At 42.1% G+C, this 13818-nt stretch overlaps 1 pseudogene across 1 annotated transcript; it reads left to right on the top strand.

The window, feature by feature from the left end:
- The first annotated feature begins 5084 nt into the window (after window positions 1-5084).
- LOC307061190 (small ribosomal subunit protein eS27-like) lies at window positions 5085-5340 on the top strand (annotated as a pseudogene). The gene has a single exon. The product of its transcript is annotated as a small ribosomal subunit protein eS27-like (transcript).
- The last annotated feature ends 8478 nt before the right edge of the window (window positions 5341-13818 follow it).

The raw sequence follows: 13818 nt of genomic DNA, 5'->3' as shown, positions 1-13818 counted from the left end.
CTGCCGATGCAGGGGACACGGGTTCGTGCCCCGGTCCGGGAAGATCCCACATGCCGCGGAGCAGCTGGGCCCGTGAGCCATGGCTGCTGAGCCTGCGCGTCCAGAGCCTGTGCTCCGCAACGGGAGAGGCCACAACAGTGCGAGGCCCACATACCGCAAAAAAAAAAAAAAAAAAAAAAAAAAAAAAAAAAAAATGATTGGAATATGGTTATAGATACAAAAGATCTCGTCAGCCATCCTGCTGCACTCCATCAACAAATATTTGTTAAGAATTATAGAAAATGCAAAAATGAATTAGATTCTGTACAGAGTCAAGGCTTAGTCAAGAAAACAGAAAGCTATTTAAAGCTAAACGCATTTAATACCAAGAAATAGGTACTTATAAACTTTTGAAAGGGTTTAAGGAGTGAAAGTCAGAGGAGATACCACCAGCTTTCAGATTCACTAAAACTGAATCTGAAACTTCTTGCTTTCATGCGGAAGTCAGGAAGAGGAAAGGGACCGAAATCAATAATCCTCGTTGCCCTGCCGCCCTGGGGTGACAGGCTGGACAGGAAATATGGAAGTTGCTGCAAAAAGTCCCATCTTAAATTCACACGTCCACGGCCACTGCCGAGAAAGAGAATGGCTTCTATCTCTCTTCAGCCTTCTAATTCATGCATATGTACATCTCATCGGCAGAATCTAAACTGTATTTGTAAGCCTTCTGTCAAGTAACTACTTGGAAAATGTAGCTCTCATTCATCCAGTCCCTGCAATGAATGAAAGAGAGAGAATCAAAGGGATTGGAAATGGTGCTAAGTACCAACAAATAAGGTATGACTCATTACCCTAAGGGTAGTCACATAATGTTCTGAGACTAAATGTAGTATGCATTAGAGATTGTTTCTTTGTGGCTGCAGATGCAAGTTGCAGAAATCTAATCTTTCCCTTGGGTAACTGGACACGCCTGGAACCACTGGACTCCTAGGCACTTTACCAAGTTAGTACGCCCTGATTTGTTAGGAGTTTATCTCCCACCCTCTGGCAGAGGTCCTAAGAAACGTAAAGCATACCTGTGAATTCTTCTCACTTGTTCCAATCATCATTACATCACTAATATACAGTGGACCAGTGTGAAGTCCTGTGGGTGTGACAAGACTATCAAATTCCCTGTGGACTAGATTATGCCAGAGAGCTGGAGATCTGATATAGCCTTGGGACAGGACTCTTGTGTACTGCTGGGTATAAGTAAGCTGTTTCCGGTCTTTGCTTGTAGGCTGACCATTTTTTTGTTTTGTAAACAAAGTTTAATGGGATCCTAGCCGGTTCCCATTCATTTATGCATCATCTATGACTGCTTTCACCTTAGACACCAAACTGAAAAATTGGGACAGAGACCTTACTGATCAGCCAAAATATCACCCTCAAATAAAGATAAATAGCAATAAAACAAAGCTTTAAGTTTACTTCTAAAAGTAAATACTAAAACGTATTTATAAGTGTTAAAGCCAAATACTTTTTCCTGAGACTTGAAATAATCAATAACTATTTAAGTGGACTTTTCCCCCTCAGTCTTCACATTATAGTATAAAATAGCCAGAGCTGTGCTGCTTTCAATCTCTGATAAAAAAATAATAATAAAATTTAAATTAAATTTAAAAACTGTTTACAAAAATCTGTGTATTCTCTACATGATTGGACAAAGTTATTTGCCATACTTGATTGACAATTTGTTATTACTTCTAATGAAGCACATTTAAAAATTTTGTTTGTTTATTTGTTTGCCTGTTCTGAAACAACTCCAATGCAAATTTCAGCACAAGTCAGGACCCTCATTTGGAATTCGCTGGGCGTCACTGCTGAAATGCCATATTGACTTGAATGAAGAGAGGCTGGTCTACAGTATAGACCCAGAGTTCTCTGTTTGTCAAGTAAACACACTCACTTCAAAATCTAGATGTGGGTGGAGAAAAGACAATGGCAAATGTTGACTCTCTGACCCTTTAATTTGTAGTGCCATTTGTAGACATTTTTCTTATATTTTTGAATTCTCATTTCCCCATAATAATTTATAATTATATAATGTTTCATAGGGTTAGAGTCTTCAATATCCGTATCATCCCAGAAAGTGTTTTCTTCTCACATTTCATAGTTAAGGAAACTGAGGCTCAGAGTCGGTAAATTACCCAGCTTCACAGAGAAAAAGACTGAAGAGAACAAATCTTCACCAAACACCCACTATATTATAGGAACCATCTTAAGCCAGAACACATCTTGATTTTTAGACTCCAAGTCCATTATTCTTACTAGACAATTTATTAATTCCAATCATTATGAGCATTGGGGATGGTTATATAGCGGTGGTGATAACTTTTAAACACATAAAAATATAGATAACTTTTAAACACATAAAAATATACCAAGCACTGCACCCAAACTGAAAATAAGATGACTAGGAAGATGGGAGACACAACTATAAAACTTTATGGCAAAATAATATGTTTATATTACTACATGAAGAATAAAACTGAAGAAAAGGAAGTACTTTATAACAGTTTATTTGTGACATTCTGAAATACCTAACCACAGGAAGTTGTAAAGTGTCTATGGATTATTATTATGATTATTATAGATCAAACATCTTTTGGAAATGATTCAAATACAGTCCTGCTTAAATTCAGAAGCTGTATGAAATGTTTCCCTCCTCGTTCTGTAAGCAGATAGCTTAGGGGGTCCCCAGAGAAAGAAAACCAGGAATGGCTTTCTTGACATAAGAGAAGCCATTTTTGCCCTAAGTCATTTTGTGATCTAAGCCTGGCTGCAGTGTTTTCCCTTGAATAGGTCTCAGTAATCAGTGATCTTAAGGGAAGTAAGGGCATTCAAACGCAAAAGAAAAGCAGTCAAGAAACAGTAGTTCAGCAATAAAAGAGTCCTAGTTCCTCCTCAAGGCATATGCATAACAATTTGATACAGTCTTAGAGTTCTGCAGGAACTAAAGTCCCCACCCAGGTGGAGGATGGAATGAAGATGTTGACCTTCCAGACTTCAGTCTACTAAGGCTTGGACTCTGTTGACCTTTGCCCCAATTCTATGCTGAGTTCTCCTCTGCTCAGGCCCCTTCATGAATATGCATACACCCTTAGCTTAAACCTTCCTCACTTTTCCTGTTTGGGGAGACACTGCTTTAAGAAAGATCCCAGGTGTTTTCCTTGATTGCTGCAAGTAATAAATCCTTCCTTCTTCCACTCTCTGGCTTGGTTGTATCTTCTGGCTCGACACCCACGAAGAGACTGTTTTCGGGTAACAGTTCTATTATTCTATGATACTGTCTCTAGTAACAGGGTGTTTATTTCCCCGACTTTAACATCCTATAAATCTGTTGGGAAAGAGTTGTAATCTCAGATATGGATGTGCTTCTTGAATTATCCATCATCAAGCTCTGTGCAAATATGCAGCAGGAATAAGTATGCCTTTCTTTTAGCTTCTTGATGAGGCTGCATGCTTCCAGATTCATCGGAGTTACCTAATTTACTAATTTGATAAACCTTTATTATACACACCCTATGTGCTAGATTTGTGAAGACTATAAAACAACTTATTAAATCCTTTCCTACATAATAGATTTTGAGTGGCCTAGTCAAAACCAATGCTAGTGGCACATAACCTTCATTAGAAAGTTTAGATACTATACAAAAGAAACTAAACAAGCATCCTTTTGCCATCTAGGACAGGGGTCAGCAGACTTTTTCTGTAAACCGCTGGACTGTAAATATTTTAGGCTCTGCAGGGCCTTTATGGTTTTTGTTGCAACTACTTAACTCTCCATCACAGTGCAAAAGCAGCCATAGATAATACATAAATGAATGAATGTGGCTGTGTTCCAATAAAATTTTATTTACGGACACTGCAACTTGAATTTCAGATAATTTTCATGTGCCACAAAATACTATTCTTTTTATTTGTTAAAAACCATTTGAAATGTAAAAACCCTTCTTAGCTTGCACACCATGCAAAACAGGCTATGGACCATAAATTGTCAATCCCTGATCAATGAAATTACTATCTATGAAAGAAAATACAGTTGTAGATGAACATGAAGGATGCGGGTAATATAATATTAAAATAAGTATAAAACTAAATGTTAAATATTTAAAATATTTTCATACCAAGATTTGGAAAGATGATACAGTATTATGTGGGTTCCGTATCTCGATGGAGTAGACCTACCTCTCCTTAGATGAGTAATTTCAGCAATTCGTAGGGGAAGGATCTGAATGACTGCATACAAAAAAATGAAAAATAAAGACATGATCCCTTCAGATTCATCATAGTTCTTAGCCTTATGCTGTCTGGAAGTTGAATTTCTTCCCATACAACTCTCTGTACTTGGTTTCTATTTTTTGTTGTGGTTGTTGTTGTTTTTTAAATAACTGACCTGTGTATTAATCAGGGTTTTCTGGAGAAACAGAACCAATAGAAAAAAATATATATATACATACGCACACATATATATAATATGTGTATATATATGAGTTTTTTTTTTTTTTTTTTTGCGGTACGTGGGCCTCTCACTGTTGTGGCCTCTCTCGTTGTGGAACACAGGCTCCGGACGTGCAGGCTCAGTGGCCATGGCTCACGGGCCCAGCCGCTCCGCGGCATGTGGGATCCTCCCGGACCAGGGCACGAACCTGTGTCCCCTGCAACGGCAGGCGGACTCTCAACCACTGCACCACCAGGGAAGCCCTATATATGAGTTTTTAATAAGAAATTGGTACATGCAATTATGGAGGCTGAGAAGTCCCATGCCCTGAATTCAGCAGGCTGGAGACCCAGGAGAGCCATTGGTATAGTTCCAGTCCGAGTCTGAAAACCTAAGATCCAGAAGTGCGAATGGTGGAAGTCCCAGTCCTAGAGCAGAAAAAGGCCAATGTTCCAGCTCAAGCAGTAAGGCAGGGAAAGTATATTCTTTCTTCCTTCACCATTTCATTCTATTCAGGCCCTTAATAGGACTGGATGATAGCTACCTATTTAGGGGAGGTGTGATATTGTGATTTATAATAAGAAATATAGTTTCCAGTGGTGATGACCTCCCCCACAAGAACATGCCTCTTGCAAAGGACCTCCTTCATTCCTCTCCAGAAGAGGAGAAGAGGAAGCACAAGAAGAAACACCTGGTACAGAGCCCCAGGTCCTACTTCATGGGTGTGGAATGACCAGGATGCTATAAAATCACCACCATCTTCAGCCATGCGCAAATGGTGGTTTTGTGTGTTGGCTGTTCCACTGTCCTCTGCCAGCCTACAGGGAAAAAAAGCAAGGTTTACAGAAGAATGCTCCTGTAGACAGAAGCAGCACTGAAAGCACCCTGAACTAAGGTGAGTGGGAAACTATTCCAATGGACACATTTTGGATTTAAAAATTGTGTGTGTTGACTGATTCACTTTGTTATAAAGCAGAAACTAATAAAAAATTAAAAAAAATTAAAAAAAAATTGTGTGTGTGGGCTTCCCTGGTGGCGCAGTGGTTGAGAGTCTGCCTGCCGATGCAGCAGACGTAGGTTCGTGCCCCGGTCCGGGAGGATCCCACATGCCGTGGAGCGGCTGGGCCTGTGAGCCATGGCCGCTGAGCCTGCGCGTCCGGAGCCTGTGCTCCGCAACGGGAGAGGCCACAGCAGTGAGAGGCCCGCGTACCGCAAAAAACAAACAAACATACAAAAAAAAAACTCCCATGATGAACAAAATAATCACAATTTCCAATAAAGGCAGGACCAGAAAAAAAAAAAAAAGGTGTGTGTGTGTGTGTGTGTGTGTGTGTGTGTGTGTGTGTGTGTGGAGGAGGGGGGCAGCTTTGTCCCAATTTCTGGCGCAGAGCTCCCAAAACCCTTGGAATTTCCTGAGTGATAAGAGAAAAGGAAGGATCTTTTGTTTAATATTTGATCTGTTGTCCTCAGTTCCTGAAGTTGCTTCAGAGTCATGAAGGTGAAATGGGTGTCCTGTTGTTCATAACCACAACTGAGTTTATGTTAGTGATATGACTTTTGGAAATCCACTAAAGATGGTGGAGAAGGTAAGGCTGGTAGCCAGGGGAGTCAACCATGTGATTAGAGGTTTGGAACTTTCAGTCCCACCCCCTGGTCTCCTGGGAGAGGAGAGAGGCTGGAGATTTGACTTTAGTCACCAGTGGCCAATGATTTAATTAATCATATCTATGTAATGAAGCCTCCATAAAAACCCGCAAAGAAGAGGGTTCAGAGAGCTTCCTGGTTGGTGAACACCAGGCTGGGGATGCAGGGAGCGTGGTGTGCCTGGAGAGGGCAGAGAAGCTCAGCCCCATTTCCCTCATTTACCTTGCCTTCTGTATCTCTTCATCTGGCTGTTGATTCACATCCTTTAATATCCTTTGTAACAAGTTGGTAATCTAGTAAGTAAAATGTCTCTCTGAGTTCTGTGAGCTGCTCTAACAAATTAATCAAACCTGAGGAAGAGGTTGTGGGAACCTCCAATCTATGGTCAGTTGGTCAGCAGCATAGGTGATAATCTGGGTTTGTGACTGGCATCCAAAGGGGGAGGGGCAGCTTGCAAGACTGAACGCTTAACCACTGGGATCGGATGCTATCTCTGAGGAGACAGTGTCAGAATCGAGTTGAATTTAGGACTTCAAGGTGGTGTGGGAGCTCCTCGTCACCACCACTACCACGTCGGAATTGGTACCCTTTCTGGAGGGGAATCTGCTCCAGAAACACACTTCACAGAGACACCCAGAAATAATGCTTAACTATAGATCTTGGCACCCCATGGCCCAGGCAAGTTGACACAAACTTAACCATTATACCTGTATTTCCAAAATTATGGAAATACACTTGTAGATAGTATGATAGAAGGTAGATAAATGGGGTATGGTGAGAAAATCTATCAGCTCTCTTACTAAAATCAGACACGAGCCATTCAAGCTTTGGAATGGAGGGAGGATCTTCAAGTGAAGGCTGTGACTGGAGTTTGTAGTGGGCACTGGAATCCACAGACCTGAAGAGTCTCCAGAAATTCCCTTCACTGAACATCTCTTGTTCCCTGCCTCAAGTGTTTTTGCACATTTTTTACTCCACTGCTGTAGCAAACAGCTGTTAGCACCTGCAGTTAGCACCTTGCCTCAGTTGCTCTTTTTTTTTAAACGTTTATTTATTTATTTGGCTGCTTTGGGTCTTCATTGCAGCATGTGGGATCTTTCATTGCGGTGTGCAGGCTCTTTGCGGGCTTCTCTCTAGTTGTGGCGTGCGGGTTTTCTCTTCTCTAGTCGTGGCGCTCAGAGTCCAGGGCAAGTGGGCTCTGTAATTTGTGGCATGTGGGCTCTCTAGTTGATTCGCACGAGCTCAGTAGTTGTGGCGTGTGGGCTTAGTTGCCCCGCAGCACATGGGATCTTAATTCCCCCCCACCCCCCAACCAGGGATCGAACCCGCGTCCCCTGCATTGGAAGGCTGTTTCTTTACCACTGGACCACACGGGAAGTCCCCTCAGTTACTTTAACTCCCATTTTTACCTTGGGGCTTCCCTGTTAGCATAGGGTGAAATGTCTACAAAGACCTATCTGGCATTCAAGGAAATGCAGACTGGAAGTGTGAGAGTTTTATGCTTCAGGGGACAGCCCTTGGCTGGTATGGGGCAGGAGCCAGTAGGTCCCATGCTCCTCTTCCTTCCCTTAATGGACAATTCTGAGGCTCTTTGAAAGGTCTTAGCAAGATAGCATCTTTTATTGGCTTTCTCTTCTTGCGGTACGCAGGCCTTTCACTGCTGTGGCCTCTCCCGTTGCGGAGCACAGGCTCCGGACGCGCAGGCTCAGCGGCCATGGCTCACGGGCCCAGCCGCTCTGCGGCATGTGGGATCCTCCCGGACCGGGGCACGAACCCGTGTCCCCTGCATCGGCAGGCGGACTCTCAACCACTGCGCCACCAGGGAAGCCCTCTCTTCTTTTCTACTCAGGCTCTGCTTTGAAGGGTGAGTAGGATACCCACAGTGTCTGCTTGGGTTATCATAGCAAAATACCATCGACTAGGTGGTTTAAACAACAGAAATTAATTTTGTCATAGTTCTAGAAGCTGGAAGTCCCAGATCAAAGTCTGGTAGGGTTGGTTCCTACTGAGAGCTCTCTTCCTGGCTTGTAGATAGTCGTCTTCTTGCTCTCTCCTCACACGGCCTTTCCTTGGTGTGTGTGCGGAGGGGTAAGCTCTCTGGTGCCTCTTTTATATGGGCACTAATCCCATTGGCCCAGGCCTGACTCTGTTGACCTCATTTAAACCTAATTACCTCCCAAAGACCCCATCTCCAAAAACCATCACATTAGGGGCTGGAGATTCAATATACGAATTTGGGAAGGACACAAACATTCAGTCCATAACACAGGATAAGACATTTACCTTTCCCTCGGGGAATCACTGTCTTATTTTTACTGGCACAGTTATCCTGGCTTCAGAGGCCACCACTCATTCTTTTTTTAAAAAATTAGTTAATTAATTAATTAATTCCTTTTTTGGCTGTGTTGGGTCTTCACTTCTGCCCGCGGGCTTTCTCTAGTTGCGTGGAGCCAGGGCTACTCTTCACTGTGGTGCACGGGCTTCTCACTGCGGTGGCTTCTCTTGTTGCGGAGCATAGGCTCTAGGCACGTGGGCTTCAGTAGTTGTGGCACACGGGCTCTAGAGCGCAGGCTCAGTAGTTGTGGTGCACAGGCTTAGTTGCTCCGCAGCATGTGAGATCTTCCGGACCAGGGGTTGAACCTGTGTTCCAGGCACTGGCAGGCAGATTCTTAACCACTGCTCCACCAAGGAAGTCCACCACTCGTTCTTTAATGCTCTGATCCAAGCCTTAATTGGTAGCCATAATTAGTGAAATGAATTAATTTCTTGTAGGAGCTGAGTGATATTATTGTGGTTAATTATAGAGAACATGGGCTATAAGATAAGATTTCCTCTTAGTTCTCTGAGGGCTCCAGTGGGAGCCTATCTTAGACTTGCCGCTCTGATGACTGATACCAGATTACCCTAGATTAGGCGTTCTCAGCCCTGTCTGCACAATAGAATCATGGGGGAGAAGGGTGAAAAATACCAATGCCTTAGCTCATCTCCAGCTTCTAATTTGGTTGCTCTGGTTCAAGGATTGAAGCTTCAGTATTTTTAAATTGTAATGTGCAGCCTCAGAGGTGCAGGCTACAGTCCAACCATCCTACACTGGCCTATGCAAAATTGTCCACTACCTGCTGTGAATTTTAAGGTTTAACGTGGGGCTATATTTAACAAGAGGCCAAGCAGCAGTTAATTTAAAAAGCTCTTTGAAGGACTTCCCTGGTGGTCCAGTGGGTAAGACTCCGAGCTCCCAATGCAGGGGGCCCGGGTTCAATCCCTGGTCGGAGAACTAGATCTCACATGCATGCCATAACTGAATCCACGTGCTGCAGCTAAACATGCCACAACGAAGATCCCGACTGCTGCAACTAAGACCTGGCACAGCCAAAATAAATAAATAAATATTTTTAAAAACCTCTTTGAATGGCTAGAGAAAATAAACACTATCATATTTAGAAACAAAACAATGTACACCATTGTGCATAGCAGCATTTTTCACAACAGTCAAAGGGTGGAAACAACCCAAAGGTCCATCAACAGATGAATGGATAAACAAACTGTGGTTTATACACACAATGGAATATTATTGAGCCTTAAAAAAGAATGAAAAAAATAAAATAAAATAAAAAAATTAAAAAAAAAAAAGAATGAAATTCTGTTACATGCTACAACATGAATGAACCTTGAAAACATTATGCTAAGTGAAATAAGCTAGATACAAAAGGACAAATATTGTATAATTCCACTTATATGAGATTCCTAGAATAGGCAAATTCATAGAGACAAAATAGAAGTTGCTAGGAATTGGTGGTCATGGGAATAGCTAGTTGGTATTTAATGAGTACAGTTTCTGTTAGGGATGATGGAAAAGTTCTGGAAATGGATTGTGGTGATGGTTGCACAACATAGTAAATATACTTAATGCCACTGAATTGGTCACTTAAAAATGATTTAAATGGTAAATTTTATATTACGCATATTTATCACAATACAAGAAGACAAAATGAAACCTCCTCTTTATAAGTGTGGTGCTTCTGAATGAAAATTGAAGCTGCTCCATAGTTATGAGGGCTACCATACCACTAATAGTAAAAAGATGAATGGGCAACAGTGAAAGAGAAATCACATTTAACAAGGGTTCTTAGAATGTTATCAACAGCCTGAAGTCACTAGAAAGTGATATCTTTGCATGACATTTTTCCATTTTTTAAATATCAGTATGTATGTTCAAGCCGTTTAAAAAAATAATGTTTTCTCTGTTTAGAATTTATTTTTCTGAAAAATTTGAAATCAAAATTAATGTTTTGAAAATAAAAGTAATGACAATCTCATCAACTTAATCTGGTATCGTAACTATATATTTTTAGATACAACAGTAGAAAGTATCTTTAAGTATCAGCCTTAAAGGTTATCAACCAATGATTACCATAATGTTGGAGCAGGTGCTATAAAGGATGAAGATTATCATGCTTTTGGAATTTCTGACTCATGCTATATAGCCTGCCACAAAGAGCAGTATATAAAAGGATTTGTTCAGACCAAGGAAAATCACATATATAGTTCTTTTAGTGACATTAAGAAGTGCTTGGGGCTTCCCTGGTGGCGCAGTGGTTGAGAGTCCGCCTGCCGATGCAGGGGACGCGGGTTTGGGCCCCGGTCTGGGAAGATCCCACATGCCGCGGAGCGGCTGGGCCCGTGAGCCATGGCCGCTGAGCCTGCGCGTCCGGAGCCTGTGCTCCGCAGCAGGAGAGGCCACAACAGTGAGAGGCCCGCATACCCCTTAAAAAAAAACAAAAAGAAGTGCTTGTAGTAAGATAATTCTAGAGCAAATGTCCTCCCTGTACATTAACTGTCACCAGCTCCCTTTTTCTTCCATGACAATTTATGCAAATTTACTCCTTTCAAATTCGGATAACGCCTCTGTTTCTTTGCTTATTATTAACTTGATTAATCTCTTTCTCACACCTCCATCTCTCTCTCTCTCTCTCACTTCTCTGCGTCTCTCCCACATGAAATCTTTTTTCGTGGTAACATATTCCCAGAAATTATAATGAATGTAATGAGAAAAAAAGTAACTCATGATTTCAACGTTGTCTTTTGCAAACAGCTCTTCGGTTACAGGTCAGCAGTGTGCGGCTGTGAAATGCAGGTAAGCAGGGCACTGGAAAGAGCTTCTTCAAGCTGTTTACCAAACTCCTCCTGCAGTTGAGAGTTTAGAGCTGAACGAGTGAATTAGGAGAAGAAACAGAAATAGTCTAAAACATTCAGGTTCATAAGACTTTTATAGAATGCCTTGGAGTCCTGCCTTCCTGTGATGAAATTCCCTTCCGCATCTCTCTCCCACATCAAGGTAACTTGTCTCAGAGCTAAGAGGCTTTTGTGAGTGACATTCTGTCTTTATTCCCAAAGGAATTTCCTGACTCCAAAATGCTTGGTTGGTCTAAATCAGGGGTCTCCCCTTCCTCAATTTACTACCCTTCCCTACCTAGTGGCTCCACTCTTCGTGCGTATAAAGGGGAGGGTTTGCACCCTGTGTTTCCTCCTCTCTTCTAACTTGACTAAGGACTTTTAGAAGCTTCCCTTTCCTTCCCTGCTTCCTTTGGACCTTGGAGAATCTTCACCCCAGTAGCTGGGGCTACATTTGGCGAGGGGTGGGGGGGTATTTTCCTCTTGGTCAGAGTTGAACATCGGAATGAGTTTTCACTTGGTAGCAATGTCATCCAAGGAGCTGTATCCTATTGGTATAAGTATAGATACATGGTTGAGCCACGTTGTAGCCACATGACCCAATCATTCATTTGTTGGTTCAACGTGTATTTATATGTTTATTTACCGAGTGGCTGCTATATACCAGGCACTGTCTTACAGGCTAGGTATAAACTAGATAAGAATCATTGCTCTTGTGGAATTCATATTCTGGTAGAATCAGGTAAAAAATAAACAAGTAAAACATGTAGGATGTTAGATGGTGATAAAAGCCAAGAAAAACTAATAACAAAGCAGAGCAGAGAGAGAGAGAGAGAGAGAGAGAGATTGCACAGTGTTACATAAAGTAGTGAGAGAAGATGTCTCTGAGGAGGTAGCATCTGAATAAAGATCTGAATGAAGAGAAGAAGAAAGTCTTGCCTATATCTGAGGGAAGAACATTCCAGGCAGAGAGTTCAACAAATGCAAAGTATCTGTGTGAGGTCGTTGTGAAGATGTGTTCCAGGATGAGCGGAAGGACCAGTGAGGCTGGAGTGGAATAAGAAAATGGGAGGGCATCAGGGGATGGGGACAGAGAAGTTGGCCAAGTCCTGTGAGTCCTTGGAGAACATGGTGAGGGCTTTGGTTCTTCTCTAAGTAACATGGAAAACTATCGGGAGGGAGGGGGTTTGGGCAGATATTTGACATGAACTGACTTTTATTTGAAAAGGCTGATCCTGGGTACAATGTTGAGAAAAGTCTGAAGGGGGCAAGAGCAGAAATATCTAAACAAGTTAGGAGGCTAGTGCAATAATCCAAGTGAAAGATGATGGAGTTTAGACCAAGACAAGAGCAATGGTGATGAAAGGAAATCTAGTGGAAATATTGTGAAGATAGTGTCGATAAGCCAATGCTTATGGATCCAATAAAGGGTGAGCAAAAAAGGGACGAGTTGTGATGATTCAGTCTGATTGAAGTGTTCTATGACAGGGGTCCGCAACCCCTGGGCCAAGGACCAGTACCAGTCTGTGGCCTGTTAGGAGGTGAGCAGCGGGGGAGCGAGGGAAGCTTCATCTGTCGCTCCCCATTGCTTGCATTACCGCCTGAACCTCCCCTCCACCACATCCATGGAAAAACTGTCTTCCACAAAACCAGTCCCTGGTGCCAAAAAGGTTGAGGACCGTTGTTCTAGAAGATACGGACATCTCAGTTTGCTTCTCTCCAATTGAAATAGATACTATCAATAATGCCCATATTTACAGATGAAGAAATGAAGTTTAGAGAGGTTAGGTAATTTGCTTAAAGTCACACAGTTTGTGAGGGAAAGAACCAAGGCTTAAACTCAGATCTATCTGATCAGAATCTATAATTCTAATCATCACTATTTAGTAACACAATTTTTAGATAAACATAAGAACAATATTTTAGTTTAACAGCTATCCACCCTAAAAAAATTTTTAAGTAGGAGGTGTCATTGTAAAGGTATATGCAAGAGAAAGAAACCTATACACACTGAGTTATAAAATCTGTTCCTTCTATGTTTCATATCATCATTCGTCAAATGAATATATAATAAAGTTTGACCAGCTGATAGGCATAGCTTCCAAGAGCAGGAACACTCCTTGCAGAAAATGGACCTGGCTGGGAGCTGACTGTTAAGTAGGAGAGTGTCTTCCTTTTTTTAGCTTAATTTGTCCAGCCTGATCAATGGTCTTTTTTTTTTTTTAATATTTATTTATTTATTTGGTTGTACTAGGTCTTAGTTGCAGCAGGCAGGCTCCTTAGTTGCGGCTTGCCGACTCCTTAGTTGCGGCATGTGAACTCTTCAGTTGCAGCATGCATGTAGGATCTAGTTCCCTGACCAGGAATCGAACCCGAGCCCCCTGCATTGGGAGCGTGGAGTCTTATCCACTACGCCACAAGCCAAGTCCCTGATCGATGGTCTTTAAGGAGCTGTCCCCAATCTGGGGAGCTTCCACTGTATTCTGAGGGTTTAAATCATGAGTCACCAGGCTTGATCCACCCCACAACCTGTTCTTTGA

This window comes from Hyperoodon ampullatus (genome assembly GCF_949752795.1).
Source record: "Hyperoodon ampullatus genome assembly, chromosome: 12".
In the NCBI taxonomy this organism is placed as follows: Eukaryota; Metazoa; Chordata; class Mammalia; order Artiodactyla; family Ziphiidae; genus Hyperoodon; species Hyperoodon ampullatus.
The sequence above is the reverse complement of the archived record's forward strand: the minus strand, read 5'-3'. Positions and strand labels throughout refer to the sequence as shown.